The 18,457-nt window shown below is 38.2% G+C and overlaps 1 protein-coding gene across 1 annotated transcript in view; it reads right to left on the bottom strand.

The window, feature by feature from the left end:
* LOC125872914 (actin-related protein 5) overlaps positions 1-18,457 on the bottom strand; it is a 1,108,764-nt gene that overhangs the window by 845,086 nt on the left and 245,221 nt on the right. The gene's annotated exons all lie outside the window — the stretch shown is intronic.

Genomic DNA, 18,457 nt, shown 5'->3' with positions numbered 1-18,457 from the left:
AACACAAAGATGCTCACTCTATCAAAGAAATTCAAGTGTACACACATAGAACCATAGACTTGCCCTTCATATCATTCATCACTAATGTAGAATTTCAAAACTCAAAATCACTAAGGATATTCGGGTCACAATGTATGCTAGGTGAAAGGGTAGGAATTTATTTAGTTCAAGTGACTAGAACCTCCCTAACGCTATCATCAAGAAATTTAAGCACATCGCTCACATTATAAAATCAGCTTCACCTTATCTCTCCTTTTCACAACCCAAGTTTTCTATGAAACATTCTTCTAAACACCTTTATTTTCATCATTAGGCATATGCAAGATAAGATATATCACCACTCAATTATTTTCTTTCTTTCTTTCATAAATAGACAACTTCAAGCAATTCATAACTTAAGCATTCGATGTCATCCCACATTGAAGCCCATTCCTCGTTCATTCATTAATGCACACACCCCCAAACATAGGATTTTACCTATATCAACATTTCACTCTCATTCAGCTCCCCACCAAAACTTAGGCTTTTAGCCTATATTTTCCTCACTATCAATTTGGGAGGAATGAGTGCGAATTAAAGGATTCAAGAAGGGTAAATAAGTGTAATATGGTTTCTAAGAAAAAGATTTATGACTCAAAGGGATTGACTAAGATTACTTTTAAGAGAAGAAATTTTATGATAAAGTGACTATTCAAAGAGGGCCTAAGGTCATCTTCCAAGCTAAGAAGCATCTAGTATTTTTCTTTAAATCACATTCGGGGCAAGTTGTAGGTGACATGCATAAACAAGAACAAACTACAACCTTACCACACAAGGCACAACAATTCCAAGGAGTTATAACTATTCTCAAAACTAATTGAAATAAATGACTTTTCAAATATGATTCTAAATTGTGCATAACTCATTTGTGAATCAATCAGTCAAACAAAGAATGTAGAAATCATGACAAGAGAATGTCTTTCATATTCATTTCCCCCTCTTTTCTTTATTTTCAAATTCCTTTGCCAATAGAATTTTTGGTCGTCCGATACGATACAAGTACAACAAGACTAAAAAACACTAAAACTTGACATTTTTCTTTAAGAAAGTCACCTTTCAATCTATCATATGGGGAATGTCACCCTGTTCGACAAAAAAATAAAAAAAATAAAATTTTACTCTTTGGGAAAAAACCATAGTATAAAGAAAACCCTCAAAATTTATTTAACTAACTATTATCCATAAAGATGATATCAAATCATGTGTACTCACAGATCATTTGAGAGCAAGGCCCAGCGAAGACACTATGCACAATTTGCAAGGCATGGATAGTAAAACAATGAACGTGTAAGATAGTCACGACCCAAAGTACACCCAAGACGTGACATGATGTATAAGACCCCGAGAGGGCCTACACAAGCCATTTGACATACATATACACTAAGTAATAGACAAAAGTAAAACATTTCATATCAATAAAAGACTTTGACATTTGAAAGTGAAAGTCTAACATTATCTTGACACACCATCTATTACATCAAAGGAGTGGTTGGGATGTAACCCGTACACCACATACAACATCCAAAACATCAAGACATAATAAAAGTAATAAAAGTGACATGGTCCTCAGAATATGAAGACTCACCAAGTCTTCAAATCATTAAGATGTTCAACTAGCCACAACATATAGTAGTCATCAAGCCCTACATTAGTGAAACAATATAGGCACAAATATGCATTAGTACATGGAATGTACTAAGTAAGAGGGAAATGCAATAAAACATAAAACATGGTCAAAAGAGGACATAGTCGAAAACATGAAATGCATGACCAAGCTAAACATCATAACACCTTTAAGAAAACATCATAAATCATGAACATGGTAAATAAATCTTAGATCATAAGAAAATCTTCACAAAACACTTGAAAGTAACTTAGTTTGTTTTGTGAGATATTAGCTTTAACCGACAATAGACCATGCGAGTTATACATGGAATTCGATGTAACTCCCACATCGAGAAGGGAGAGTCTACTTGTCAAGATATAACTCTCTATCATGGCATATGCTATATGTGCATCCACTATCTAGGACATTTAAGGCAAACCTACAAGGGCACGTAGTTTAAAAGTAGAGGTTGCTACAGAGACTACCCTATTTGAGCCTCCACCTCAAAGTTCTATCGGTGCTAAGTCAAATCCAATGGACTAGTCATTTTCATAAAGTTATCATCTTTCATGGAAAAGCATAATTCAAATACTAATCCAAACTTAAACATCATAGAGTAGCTCATTAAATCTTGAATCAAGTCTAAGTGAGAAAACCTTTCACTAAGTCATGATCCCTTAATATGTGAGAAAAACCTTTCATAATTTCATTGATGCTCATTTTAAAGCAACCTATATCATAAACCCTTTCTTTTCATAAATCATGCATAACTTCAATTGACATCATTCATAGATTCAAGCTTCTTCATAAATTCATGTAAGTTAGGGTTCATAGTCAAAAATAATGATCCATGCATAGGTTCATGTGAAAACAATTGGAAAGCATGTAATTGAATCAAAACAATCATAATAAGATCAAAATTGAACAATTGAATCAACACCAATTGAACCCATGTAGAATTGAATGACAACCTAATCAATAGAATTGAAATTTAACTTGGAGAATTGAGAAAATTTAGGGCTAAATGGGTGAATGGAACCCATTAATGAAACCTTACATACCTTGAGGATCAAAGCCTAGAATCAATAGTTAAAAGGGAGACTTGACTTGGAAACCTTAGCTTCTTCTTCCTTGATCCCTGAGAGAAAAACTTGAGAGGATTTTGGGAATTTTGGGAGAATGATTTGAGAATGGGTTGATTATGACTAAAAATCAGTTATAAGGCTCATTTATAAGCAAAACAATGTAGTATAGGAATTAGGGGCATCGAAAAAGACCGAAACACTCTTTTAAAATAATTGTTGGTCAGTTTTATGATTGCGACCTATGGACAATACTGGTCAACCATAGGTCAAGTGACTAGGGCATAAATCTTAGGGAAATTCCCACAACTCATTTCTATGGTCCATAGACCCCATTCATAGACCTCAACTTTCAACTCAAAACCTCACCACCTTTCTACGGGGCCTTTCTACCGAACCTTCCTATGACCCGTAGTCCATTCGACGGACCGTCATGGGTAGTTGTAGAATGGGTTAATATGGCTTGATTTCCATAATATTTCCCCCACTTCCCATGAGATTGGCCTACGACCCGTAGAACTTTCTACGAACCATAGACTGGTCTTGTGGGATCGTACCAGTAGCCCTTTTTGGCATTCTTTTCTTTTTCTGAATTTTGAGGTGTTACAAAGACCAACCCGACATCATAGCACAGTCACATCCACAATAAAATATCAAACCCAGCTAGAGCACAACATTAATCATCACACACTAAAGGATCAAGTCTGGTGAGGGCACAAGCTAAGCATGTATCAAAAGTATCCATAAAATGCTCGATAAAGGCCAAATAGTATCTAAATAATTACAAGACAAGCCCAACAAGGGAATTAAAACATCACAATAACTAAATCATCAACAATCATTAGCAACCAACCTCAACTTAAGATATAAAATTGTCCCCAATGTTAACTGAATAGAGGATAAGGGGTAATGAGTCTTTGTGCCAGCTACTCCAAATCATCATCTAGTTGCATTGCCTGTGAGTTAATGCCAGCTCCACTCTTGTGAGAGTATGTTATACCTAAATACTAACATAATACCTAATATCTTCATGGAGAGGCAGTGGCATCTTACTCTGAATTTTCCTCATCATCGGCTCACAAACTACTAATCAAATCATCCATCGGACCCCTAGTCACACATGGAGGAACCATAGCATTATCTAGCAATCTCATATCAGTAGTGGTCATGTGGTACTTTCGCTTCATTTCATTCATATTCGCCCAAAGATAAGGGATCTCCCCCTCGACAATATCAACTATTGTGCACAACTTATTCAAGCTAGCGAAGGCATCTTTCATTGCCCTTTTTAATAGCCTTATTAATTAAGTTTGGTAGATATTTATCCAATTGGGTGAGTTGATTGTCATTGAAATACATCATGTACACTAGCTTTTGAAGGTAACTAGGATCAGAAGACAAAAGAGGTGGTGAAGTCCTAGGAGGCCTCATATCATTAGTGGCGTATCCCAACATCACGTGAGTAGGATCCTCTAAACCATACCTAATAGGGGAGATCTCACTGGGGGAATATTAGTGCCAATAGGCTCATGATCAAGTAAGATACTCAAGTGTTTCATCTTTCTCTTCTTTATTTTTAGAGTTGTTGTATCTCTTTTATTATCAATATCAATTACCCTATTAGCAGGGAAAAACTAGTCAGACTAGAAATAGGGAACACCCACCTTAGCACACAACTTGTTGATGAGCATAAAGAAGGGAAAATGTAGTGCCGGTTGTCAAGCTTTCCTCTTAAGATGAATCACAACTATCTCCCCAAAATTATCTTGAATCCCTAACATAGTATAAGTAATAAGGATGGTGGCTTCAATGTTAAATTTTTGGTCATTCTTGGATGGTATTAGCGGGAGCAAACAAAGTCAAGCCACATATTGGATTCAAAGGTGAGGTCTTTCCTAAATATCTCACCACCCAAATTGGCCAACAACAATGACTTCAACCACCCATTGGAACTAGTGTCTCTTAGTAGCACTCTTTTTTGCAAACATTATCCCAAGATTAATCCATTCATCTCAATAGATAAAATTTATGGCATTAAGGGAATGTCGATTTTCTTCACCCTTACCATGACAGAGTTAAATCATGGCAACTCATCAACCCTCCTAAAGTTGTTCATCAGGTATTGCCTCACTTGATATGAAGCATGGAACTCTAGCACTAAGTTAGGATAATAGCCTCCGAGCACATCAAAGAAAGGGGACCACTCCCTCTCGGAGTACTGACTATTGGTGTTTGGGAATTCATTCCCAAGCCAGAAAAGTTGAAACTTTTTTTGTCATGAATGACCGGCCATCTTGGTACTTGATTAAATAAGTTTTCATTTCCTCAACTCAAAATCACAATTTATCCTCCACGTTTGCCAAGACAAGAGTGTCCTTACTCTAGCTTTTGATCCTTTTGGAGGACGGAGCCTTGTGGGAATTCCTATTAGAGATTTCATGTTCAATTTCATGGCCTGCAAAAAGATGTGAATGTCAAGGAAACATAACAAACATATTTTTTGTTACGAAACAAAAGAAAACAATTGCAAGAAGCTAAGGAAAGAAAAAGAAATAGAATGCAAAGAGAGAAAAAGAAACATGGGGTGCTTTCCAATACATGTGTGACACATGCGAGGCCTATGTGTAGAGAAGATAACTTACAACATTTAGACACATCTACGTTCACACCAACATTTTCCAGATGGAGACTTGCACCACCCAGGTGGAATGTAAGTACTAGGCACTGAGAGTGTAACTTTCATCCTTCACTTGCATTGCAACTGTGTTACACATGGAAACATTTGTGACATACAAGTGCAAACCATACTTAAGCCAAGAGTTGGTCAACTTCAAAGTCTAACATGTACTCATACTTCTCCGAAAGTTTTACCAATGAGTTTAAGGCCACATAATGACCAATTAACGAACACTCAATGGCTTCTTTTAAGAAGGACGTTACCCCATCTATTATTGGGAACATTAGAGCTGTCAAAAAGGGTTGGCCTAGCCCCACCCAACCCAAGCCATGCGGGACAAGGAATTTGAAGGGCTAGGGAGGGTCACCCCTTTATTTGGAAGGGCCTAAAAATGCTCAACCCAACCCAACCCTAGAAAGGCCGAGGGTTGGGGCGGGCTATCCCATCTTTTTTTCTTTTTTTCTTTTTTTTCCTTTACAAACTCATAATTATATAACATAAAGATTATGAGAAGATTTTCAAATCAAATATGGCAAACAATGGTATTGTTTTAATAACACTCGCAAAATATCTAGTGTAATTAGCATGTATTTCGCATACCAAATACGCGAGCGAGATAAGAGAGTGACAATCAAGATGGGAGGGAAGCGAGGGAGCAATATTTGTCTTTGTATCCTAGATACATGTGAATCTACTTGGATAGAGTGTATCTGGAACAAAGTCTATATATTCTCAGACACATGTATCTAGACGTACCAAAATTTGGTAAGATTCATAATTTTACAACATAGCGTGTATTTAAGTAATTAGATTATATACTAGTGAGATTATTGTAAATTACCCTTAAATAAAAATAATTGGCCCATGGGATGACCTCGGCCCGACCCCGATCAAGCTGCAAGGGCCAATGGCTTATATGGGCCAAGATTATAAGCCCTAGTTTTAAATAGGCTTGAAAAACCTTATCCCAACCCTACCCCAATAATGGATTGGGTTGGGCTGGCCCCATGGACTAAGCCCATTTTGACGGCTCTAGGGAACATCGAGCAATACGTTCGATCAAATGATTTTTACTTCAATAGTTCAAGTAACACTCATATGAAACTGAAGTACTCACCAATAACTTATAAACCATTAATCAACTTACAAGGCACTATGAAAATTAAGTAAGACTCAATACATCACAATTTCAAACAAATCCTAAGCAATGATGATTTTTCCTTAGAAATTATGTTACCCAATATATTATAGGGTCAATCCATGCATTACTAATGAATGGGTTACTCATACTTCACTTCAACTAAACTTAAATGTTATCAAGCAACCCAAACAACATACATTATCAAATAGAACAATATTCACCAATTGAATCACAATTCAAAATTAACAATATAGCCTAAAGTTCAATTACTCATTTGAAACATATAGGGGAAATGGGGATTTCAACAAGCATGCTACTAATAAAATACTCCCACAATAAATAGAAACATAGATTTAAGTAAGGGAACATATCATAAGTGAATGTATTGAAATGTGTGAGTGAAAAGTTGAACTTTGGTAAATGTTAACTATCGAGATCTTCAAAGACACTTGGGCAGTTATAACAACGGCTTTGATACTGGTGTTGTCACCCTCCGAGGCTACCCTCTTGACGTAACACGGGACCTAGGATCACAGTGACCCCAAGATAACCCTGAAGTTGGCATATCATAAGCATACTGAAAGATATCTAAATGAAAACATGAACTAATGTAGAAGCTAACTCAATTGAAAACTAAAAGTGGGGAATACCCAACTAGTCTAAAGTATAAAAACATACTAAAAGTTTAACAAAACTGAAAGATAAATTTAACAAGTCAAACTGATTTTAGTACTATGTTTAAAAAGCCTCTAGCTGACTAGAGTTGTTGGGACATGCCCCAGCTAACTCTAGTAAAACTGAAAATTGAATCAGAGACTAAAAATAAAATGAATGTCTGTTGCCCTTGAAGTATGAGGACTAACCACTGAAGCTGCAAAATACGGACCAAAAGTCGAGCTAAGTATGATCTGGACTATAAGGGTATACTGAAACCTAGTCCAACTCGGTGCTAAGCCTACTCCCAACTAGAAATGTGTATGACACAACATAACTGAAATACCAGATAGCTCAATGTTCTGACATGCAAATCTGAGAATGCACCACTTAGGAACTGACAATGTAATATTCAAAAACTGGAGCATGTTTATCTGTTTAACTGACCTAGCAAGTGTAATTCATGAACTAAGAGAATCTACACAACTAGGGTTCTGAGTTTCATACAAGGAATTTAACAACAATTCCAAGAAAACATGATAATTTGATTAGGAACACTATAACAACTAAATCACAACAAATATCTAAAGTTTCTAGGAACCCTAGGTCTAAACAAGATATAGGGAATCAAAAGTCTGACTGAATTCTAGGGACCTAGTGGACGAATGGAATCCACTAGTGAAATCCCGCATACCTGGTGATGAAATCTACAAAAGAAATCCTTCGATTTTGAGGCTGGAACTTAAAGGAAACCTGTTGGTTGTTCTTGGGAAAGTTGGCGCCTCTTGCTTCTCTTTTTTATCTAATTTGATGAATTTTAGAGAATAAAGGTAATGGGTATGTCTGACTAAGTTATTAGTCTTAAACTGAGTAAAACAACGTAGTTTAGGCATCAAATGACGTAGTTTAAGTGCCCAACTCATAAGGGAAAGGACCAAAATGACCCTAACTTAAAATTGACGAATGCCACCTACTACAGGACTGACTGGCCATCTGTTGACCTACCAACCGTCGGTACGAGGTGTCGGTTAAGCTCTGCCCGACAAGGCTTCACTAAAACGATCATAACTTTTTACTCAGAGATGGGATTTTAGCAAACTCGGTGGAGTTGAAAAGAGGATTCAATTATATTTCATTTGATAGGCCATGAGCCACCTAATTCATTTTGTGCTAAAAGATATGACCGTTTGAAGTTGACCTACTAGCTATTTTCCTCTGAATTACTACTGACCCTCACCTTCGGTCAGACCTAGGTTTTGTAGGTCCAACCATGGACCGCACTGGTCGATCGTGGGTAGGATCAGAGATCATCAAACTCTGGACCCCAACGAGGAAACCAACCTATGGTTTGAGGGTCAATCAATGGCCCGTGGTTCATGGTCGTAGGTGTCATCTTTAGATCCCAAATTTTCTCTAAGTCTGGGACTGAACCACGGGACGCCACTTACGGTCCGTGGTCTGACACACAATCCGTCAGTGGCTTCTGTTGGTTCTGACACCAAATCCTGGAAAGCTGTATTTTCTATTTTCTCACGTACGAGGTGTTACAATATCTCCCCCTTGGGAACATTCGTCCTCGAATGAAGTCTAAACAAGCTGAGTATGAAGGGGAGTAGCTGCAATCCCTACCACTAAGTACTAGAAACTGAAATCTAGTTAAAGTGTGCTCCAAGAACATGCAAATATGCTGAAATACAAGAAGAATTGAAGGAACAAAATACTAAGACTGATTTTAAGCAAGAGAAAACTGGGGACTGGAGAGGAACTATTACCTGAAGTTGAAACGGAATCGAAAGGAAAGAGATGAGAATATTAGGCCTTCATGGCTGCTTCTGCTTCCCAAGTAGCTCCCTCTACGGATTGACTCCTCCACAAAACCTTCACTAAAGCGACTTTCTTATTTCTCAACCTACGAACCTGATGGTCAAGAATCTCAACTGGCACTTTTTCATAAGTGAGACTATCCTTCACAGCGACACTCTTTAATGATACTATGGATGTCGAATCACCCACACACTTCTTCAACAAGGAAATGTGAAAGACAGGATGAATTGTTGCTAGTTTTGTTGTCAACTCTACTCATAAGCCACATTACCAACCCTTTTTAGGATTCTATAAGGACCTACATATCTAGGACTGAGCTTCCCTTTCATGCCAAATATCATCACCCCCTTCATAGGTGACACCTTCAGGAAAACCCAATCATCGATTTTAAACTCTAAGTCTCTTCTCCTTACATCTGCATAGGACTTCTGACGACTTTGAGCTCTCTTTAGTCTATCATTGATGAGCTGAACTTTTTCCATAGCCTCATGAATCGAATCTGGCCCAATCATTACTGTGTAACCTACTGCAAACCAACAAACTGAAGATCTACATCTACGCCCATATAATGCCTCATAAGGGGCCATTTGAATACTGGAATAATAGCTATTGTTATAGGCAAACTTTATGAGAGGTAGGTGATCATCCTAACTACCTTTGAAGTCGATCACGCAAGCTCTCAACATGTCCTCTAAGGTTTGAATGGTACACTCTACCTCACCATACGTCTGTGGATGAAATGTTGTACTAAGATTTACCTGAGTACCAAGACCTATCTGAAATAATTTCATAAATGAGAGGTAAACTAAGGACCTCTATCTGAAATGATAGACAAGGAATCCCATGTAACCTAACTATCTCATTAATGTAGAGTTTAGCATAGTCCTTCGCTGAAACTGTAGTCTTGACAACCAAGAAGTGAGTGGACTTAGTAACTTTGTCTACTACCATCCAAATGAAGTCAAGTCATGTTGCCTGCGAGTACGACGTAAACCTGCAATGAAGTCCATGTTTATCACTTCCCACTTCCATGTAGGAATTTTAATTTCTTGAGTCATACCTCCTGGTTTCTGATGTTCTACCTTAACCTGTTGACAATTAAAACACTTAGCCACAAAGTTTGCTATATCCTTTTTCATGTCGTTCCACCAAAAGACTTACCATAGATCACGGTACATCTTAGTGGCACCTGGATGGATAGAATACCTAGAGTTATGAGCTTTTATAAGGATATGTTGCTTCAACTCACCCACCTTAGGAACACATAAGTGACCCTGGTAACGAAGCACACCATCTCCCCCTTAGGAGAAAACCTAAACTTTCTGTTGATGAACTGCACCTTTCAACTGAAGCAATATAGGATCACTATCCTATTTTTCCTTAACATCCACTACCAATGAAGATTATGACCCATTATAAACTATCCCACCACCATCTGACATGTCCGTAAGACCAACTCCTAAGCGAGCAAGCCGGTGAACATCTTATTTTAATTCTTTTCTTTGTTCCTCAACATGTGCTACACTATCCATAGAATGAATGTTGAGAGCATTAGCCACTACATTGGCCTTACAAGGATGGTAAAGCACATTCATATCATAGTCCTTAAGGAATTCAAGCCATCTCCTCTAATAAAGATTCAACTCTTTCTAGGTGAACACATACTGGAGGTTCTTATGATTTGTGAACACATCTACGTGAACACCATACAAGTAATGTCTCCAATTCTTTAGAGCAAATACTACAGTTGTAAGCTCGAGGTCATGAGTCGGGTAGTTCTTCTCATGGACCTTAAGTTGTCTAGAAGCATAAGTTATAACCTTACCTCGCTGCATCAACACACAACCTAGGTTGACTCTGGATGCATCATAATAGATCACATAACCATCTGAACCATCTGGTAGAGTCAAGACCAGAGTTGTAGTCAACTTTGTCTTTAGTTCTGAGAAGCTTTTCTCACACTCATCTGACCACTGAAACTTGACATTTTTCTGACTCAACCTGGTCAATGGGGAAGCTATGGATGAAAATCCTTCAACAAATCTCATGTAATAACCAGCCAAACTGAAAATTTTATGATATTTGTTGGAGAGGTGGGTCTGGGCCATTGCTTCACTGCCTCTATTTTTTAGAATCCACTTAGATCCCTTCATTGGATACCACATGAAGGAAAGAGACTGATTGTAACCAGAACTCACATTTGTTACACTTAGCGAATAATTGGCGATCCTTGACATTTTACATAACAACTCTCAGATGATTCGCATGCTCCTCCTCATTCCAAGAGTAAATGAGGATATCATCAATAAAGACAATAACGAACAAATTCAAATATTGTTTGAACACCCTATTCATTAAGTCCATGAAAGCTGCAGGAGCATTTGTTAGTCTGAAAGACATAACTACAAATTCATAATGACCATACTGAGTCCTGAAGGTTGTCTTCGGAATGTCACTATCTCTGACTCTGAGCTGATGATAGCTGGATCTGAGGTCTACCTTCAAGAAATAACTGACACCCTAAAGTTGGTCGAACAAATCATCAATCCTGGGGATGGGATACTTATTCTTGATTGTGACTTTGTTCAACTGTCGATAGTCAATGCAGATCTTGAGTGAACCATCTTTTTTTTTCACGAACAACATTGGAGCACCCCATGGAGAGATACTAGGTCTGATGAAGCCCTTATCTAAAAGGTATTTCAACTGTTCTTTCAATTCCTTAAGCTCGGCTGGAGCCATTCTGTAAGGAGGAATCGAAATAGGCTGGGTATTTGGAAGGAGATCTATTCCAAAGTCGATTTCCCTTTCGGGAGAAACTCCGGGAAGATCTTCTGGAAATGCTTTTGGAAACTCATTTACTACTGGGACTGACTCNACTGACACCCTAAAGTTGGTCGAACAAATCATCAATCCTGGGGATGGGATACTTATTCTTGATTGTGACTTTGTTCAACTGTCGATAGTCAATGCACATCTTGAGTGAACCATCTTTTTTTTTCACGAACAACACTGGAGCACCCCATGGAGAGATACTAGGTCTGATGAAGCCCTTATCTAGAAGGTATTTCAACTGTTCTTTCAATTCCTTAAGCTCGGCTGGAGCCATTCTGTAAGGAGGAATCGAAATAGGCTGGGTATTTGGAAGGAGATCTATTCCAAAGTCGATTTCCCTTTCGGGAGAAACTCCGGGAAGATCTTCTGGAAATGCTTTTGGAAACTCATTTACTACTGGGACTGACTCAAGAGTTGGGGTTTCGGAGCTTGAATCCTTAACCCGAACAAGATGATAGATGTACCCTTTAGAGATCATCTTCCTGCCTTAAGGTAAGAGATAAATCGACTCATAGGCACTGAGCTACTACCCTTCCATACTAGGACTGGATCATTTGGAAACTGAAACCGAACGATCTTAATTCTACAATCGACTGAGGCATAAAAGATTTGTAACCAATCTATGCCTAGAATGATATCAAAGTCTACGATTTCTAACTCTACAAGATCTGCTGAGGTGTCTTTTTGAGAGACTGTGATAGGGCAATTTATGTATACCCATCTAGCTATAACTAGGTCACCAACTAGAGTAGAGACTGAGAAGGGTTCTGAAAGAGTTTCTAGAGTGACACCGAAGTTTACTGCTATATAGGGAGTTACAAAGGAAAGAGTACCCCCTGGATCTAACAACGCATAAACATCTAAATGAAAGACTCATAACGTACCAATGACCATATCAGGAAAATCTTCCTGGTCCTGGCGAGCCTGGAGAGCATACAACCTGTTCTGGCGTTGATCACCACTTGTACCAGATGAAGCACCCTGTTGAGTTGGGCGACATGTTGGTACTGTTGGAGCTATAGACTGGGCCCTATTATTGTTACCTCATTTCCCCTACCTAGCATAAGGGAAATCCTTCAACCTATGGCCAGGCTAACTACACCCAAAGCATCATTTCTTGCCTACAAGACACTCGCCCGAATGGTTCTTACCATACTTTGGACAAGTTGGGAAAGTCCTGTTACCTGAAGTACTCCCCTGAGACTTACAGCTTAGTGCCCTACCTTTCTAATCTTGACGGAACCTGGGGGATGGGGTACTAGCGGATGAAGGTGCTGGGGCTAAAGACATCTGTTGAAACTGTGAGCAATTTCCACCACCCGATTTCTGCTGAGAGTATTCATAGTTTCCTATTTAAGCCTTCTTATTGTCCTTAGCCAATTCCCTAAACTTGTCTTCCTCAACCTCCTGAGCATGAGTCATAAGCCTAGAGATATTCATATCCTCTAACAACATAGCATTCTTGCACTTTGTCTTTACCAAGTCGGATACCCCAAACAGAAACTTACTCATTTGTGCCCTTGGATTGGCAACCATGTGTAGAGCATACCTGGAGAGCTGAGTGAACTTAAGTCAGTACTCTTGGACTGACATGGTACCCTACCTCAAATTCTTGAACTTTTGAGCTTTATCCTCCCTTAACTCTCTCAAGAAGAACTTGTCCAGAAAAGCTCCAGTAAAACAGTCACAAGTCACAAGAGCTGCATTTTCACCCATGTTTTCCTTCCACTGTGTGAACCATATGTGAGCCACATCCTTGAGTTGGTAGGATGTCAACTCTACCCTTTCATTACCAGTCACTTGCATCACTTAAAAGATTTTCTTAACCTCATCAATGAAGTTCTTTATGTCCTCACCAACCTGTGACCCTAGAAACTCAGGTGGATTCATCCAAACAAAATTTCGAACCGTAACTGTAATCCACCATTAGTATTCGTAGGTACTTGGCCTGTTGATTATTCTGATTGGCCACACTCTGAGCCAAAAGCTGGATCATATTCCGAAATTCTACATTTGAAACCTTATGGTTTAGGACTGGAGGAACTGCGTTAGCGTTGCAGTCATTAGCATTCCTGGCGTAAGCTCTATGAGGAGGCATGATTTGAAATGCATAATAACATATTAGAATGGAGAAATTGGATCATACCTCACGCACAATAAGAGTAGCAAAGAGAGTTAATTTTTTCTTAAAACACTTCACAGCCTCCCTCTAATAGACGTGGTGCACTTCACACCCATGAAAGGGACTCTACTTAGTGCGACTTTTTGACATCCTAGGACTCTTAAACCTAATGCTCTGATACCAAGTTTGTCACACCCCGAGGCTACCCCCTTGACGTAACACGAGACCTAGGATCACGAGTGACCCCAAGCTAACCCTAAAACTGGCATATCATAAGAATAGTAAAAGATATCTAAATGAAAACATAAACTAATGCGGAAGCTAAATCAATTGATAACTGAAAGTGGGGAATACCCAACTAGTCTGAAGAGTTTAAAAATATTGAAAGATAAACTTAACAAGTCAAGCTGATTCTAGTACTATGTCTGAAAAGCCTTTAACTGACTAGAGTTGCTGGGACATGCCCCGATCTAACTCTAGAAAAATTGAAAACTGAATCAGAGACTAAAAATGAAACGCATGTATGTTACCCTCGAAGTATGAGGACTCACTGCTGAAGCTGCTGAATACGGACCGAAAGTTGATCTAAGCGTGATTTGGATGTTGAATACCTGAATCTACATCCTGAAAGGATATAGCGCAGAGTATGCATCAGTACTTGGAATGTACTGAGCATGCAGAATATGCATAATAGTTGAACAAATATATAAGTTGAACAAAGCATAATTGAGCAATAATATAATTCAAACATGATGCAAATACTGAAATATACTGAAAAGAATTGAACTTAATGCAATGACCAAGTACTGATTATTAACATAACATGTTAAGACTGAAAACTGAAGTATAACTGAAAACCTGGTCAAATGCACTAGAGTCTGACTATGGGAGCTACTATTAACCGACATAAAACCACGTGAGCTAAACGTGGAGTCAAATGTATATACCCCATCGAGAGGACCCAATATACCTTTCCAGGGGTATAGAGGCATGACTGGCATTATCACTAAATCTGATGTCTAACAAAGGGGACTTATACTCCTACGGGGGCACATAGTTCTGGGACTATGAGGATACGCTAAACCCTAGTTCAACTCGGTGCTAAGCCTACTCCCAACTAGAAATACGTATGACACAACATAACTGAAATACCGGATAGCTCAATGTTCTAACATGCAAATCTGAGAATGCAACATTTAGGAACTGACAATGTAACATTCAAAAACTGGAGCATGTTTATTTGTTTAACTGATCTAGAAAGTGTAATTCATGAACTAAGAGAATGTACAAAACTAGGGTTCTAAGCTTCATACAAGGAATTTAACAACGATTCCAAGAAAACATAATAATTCGATTAGGAACACTATAACAGCTAAATCACAACAAATATCTAAAGTTTCTAGAAACCCTAGGTCTAAACAAGATCTAGGGAATCAAGAGTCTGACTGAATTCTAGGGACCTAGTGGACGAAAGGAGACCACTAGTTAAATCCCATATACCTGGTGACGAAATCTACAGAAAAATCCTTCGATTTTGGGGCTGGAACTTGAAGGAAACCTGCTGGTTGTTCTTTGGAAAGCTGGCGCCTCTTGCTTCTCTTTTTGCTCTAATTTTGATGAATTTTGGAGAATAAAGGTTCTGGGTATGTCTGACTAAGTTATTAGTCTTAAACTGAGTAAAGCAACATAGTTTAGGCATCAAACGACGTAGTTTAAGTCCCCAATGCATAGGGAAAGGACCAAAACAACCCTGACTTAAATATGACGAGTGTCACCTACGACAGGACTGACGGGCCGTCGGTTGACCTACAAACCATCGGTAAGAGTCGTCGGTCAAGCTCTACGCGATAGGGCTTCACTAAAATGAGCATAACTTTTTACTCGGAGATGGGATTTTAGCAAACTCGGTGGAGTTGGAAAGAGGATTCAATTATCTTTCATTTGATAAGTCATGAGCCACCTAATTCATTATGTGCTAAAAGATATGACCGTTTGAAGTTGACCTACCAACTATTTTCCTCTAAATAACTGCTAACCCTCACCTACGGTCCATAGGTCCAACCACGCATTGTACTGGTCGACCATGGGTGGGATCAGAGATCATCAAACTCTGGACCCCAACGACGAAACCAACCTACGGTCTGTGGGTTAATCAACGAACCGTGGTTCACGGTCATAGGTGTCATATTTAGATCCCAAATTTTCTCTAAGTCTATGACTGAACCACGGGACCCCACCTATGGTCCATCGGTGGTTTCCGTTGGTTCTGACACCAGATCCTGGAAAGCTGCATTTTTTATTTTCTCAAGTCCGAGGTGTTACAAGTGGTGTGATAGTGTAATGAAAAATAAGAGAATAAAGGGATTTAGAATGTAGGGCATTTGTGATTGAGGTTGATGGAGATTAGGGGTGTTGAATGGTAAAAATAAGAACAGTCTTAGAGGGTTTAGAAAGGGAAAAGGACGTGGGTCAGAGTCGAGTTGGGTTCGGTCAACTGGGTAAGTCAAATCTTAAAGGCACATACATGCGCCTGTGTGGTTGTGCATGCACATGCAGTCGCATGTGGCGACGTTCCGCCACACATGGTATGCAGGTGAAAAGTTTTCAAAAAAATCTTGCTTGTGGATTACATATGTGTGTTGTAGGTCTCAACATGTTTCTCACATGTAGCACGCAGGTGCTCCAATTTCAACCGTTTCTTTGGGCAATTTGGCTTAGGAATGCGTTCCACCTACATGTCACAAGTTTATACATGGGCCTCTTGATGATTTTTTCAAAACTTTACAACTTTTCGAGTCTTTTGTATTCCTAAAACAACTAAAAACAAATAATGAAGTGATTAGAATTTTAGAAACACTTGAGTTACCTCCCAAGAAGTGTTTGATTTAATGTCGTAGCTTGACGATACTACCTTAATGCTCAACAAATGTCCGAAGGTTTGGCCTCTTCATAAGAGATTTCAACCAGCTCATCCCTTGTATTGATTACCAAAGCAACTCTGCATTCATCCAGTGGTTTTATTGATTGGCATACATTGAACAGGACCTCTTCTCTACCGACTCCGAATTTGAGTTCTCCTAACTCTACATCTACAATGCTCATCCAGTGGCTAGAAATGGACGCCCTAGAATGATAGGCACCTTAAGGTCCACATCATAATCCAATACCATGTAATCCACCGGAAAGATAAACTTTTTGGCTTTCACCAACATCGAATAAAATTTCCATTGGGCACTTCATCGACCTATCAACCATGAACAACCTCTTGGAGTAGGCTTAGGATATCTCAAGACCAATTTCTTAATGATCACAAGGGGCATCAAATTGATGCTAACCCCTAGATCACACGGGGATTAGTTAGGTTACTTTTGATGATATTTTTGTTTATGTTAGGTACTTACAATTTTAAAAATATATTTATTATTTTTAGGAAATTCTAAATCTCCCTCTCTCTCTCTCTCTAAGAATAGAAATCCCATAAAGAAAGACTTTTCTAAGCAGTTTTGGATAACTACGCTTAGCCTACTCACCCAGCTCCCAACATATGAGATTGTCATTCTATGTCATCTGAAAGTGGAATGACGGTTCGAACCCGTCCTTGACCTCGAAGAGTGGCAAGCAACATGGAACTTATTTCCATCAAATGTCATAGTATTAGGGTAGGAGGTTTTCTTTGTTATAGAAATCCACAAACAACATTTTGGAACTTCCAAACTAAAGAAATGCAAAATGTGAAGGAGTTTATATATATATAATACACACATAGTAAAGCTAGATTTAGACAAGGTGATGTGAAACCTCTTTATGGCAATCATTCACATTTATCTTCTTTTTTGAGTTTTTCCTTCATTTTTTTCATTAAACAATTATAAATTTAATAATCAAATAAATTATCATATTTACTATATCTAATTATATTTCACGAGTTACAAAAAACGTCTATCTACTTGTATTCTCGATTAAATAACATGCCTCCTCAATTCCCTTCTACCTAATTTTTCATGATTTAATTCAGCTATAAATAACAATCCTCGTTGGAGTAGTTAGCCACTAAGTTTCATTTTCTCCTTGTTTAATCAATATATCTTCTCCCTTTTTAATCGTTTTCTTCATTTTGTTCGACAATTATGTGGTTAATAATCAAAAGAGATGACATGGAAAATGTGATGTGATAATTTATGACTGTCACTTTGATGAAGGTCATAGAAATATTTCTTTAAAAAAATTGTGTAATAGCCAAACACAAGTTCATCCAGATAAAAAGTAAAGGTGTGTTTGGTATGAAGGAAAACATTATGTTTTCCAATTTTCTCATGTTTGTTTTGGAAAATATTTTCCAAATCAACTCATTTTCCTCAAATTTAAGGAAAATGACTTCCCTTACTTCAAATTACAATTTTTTTTGTATGAAAAATAAATTTAAAGCTTATTTTTTTAAAAAAAAATTTCAACTTCAATTTTTTATTTTTTACCTCAC

This window comes from Solanum stenotomum, chromosome 8 (genome assembly GCF_019186545.1).
Source record: "Solanum stenotomum isolate F172 chromosome 8, ASM1918654v1, whole genome shotgun sequence".
Classification (NCBI taxonomy): domain Eukaryota; kingdom Viridiplantae; phylum Streptophyta; class Magnoliopsida; order Solanales; family Solanaceae; genus Solanum; species Solanum stenotomum.
The sequence above is the reverse complement of the archived record's forward strand: the minus strand, read 5'-3'. Positions and strand labels throughout refer to the sequence as shown.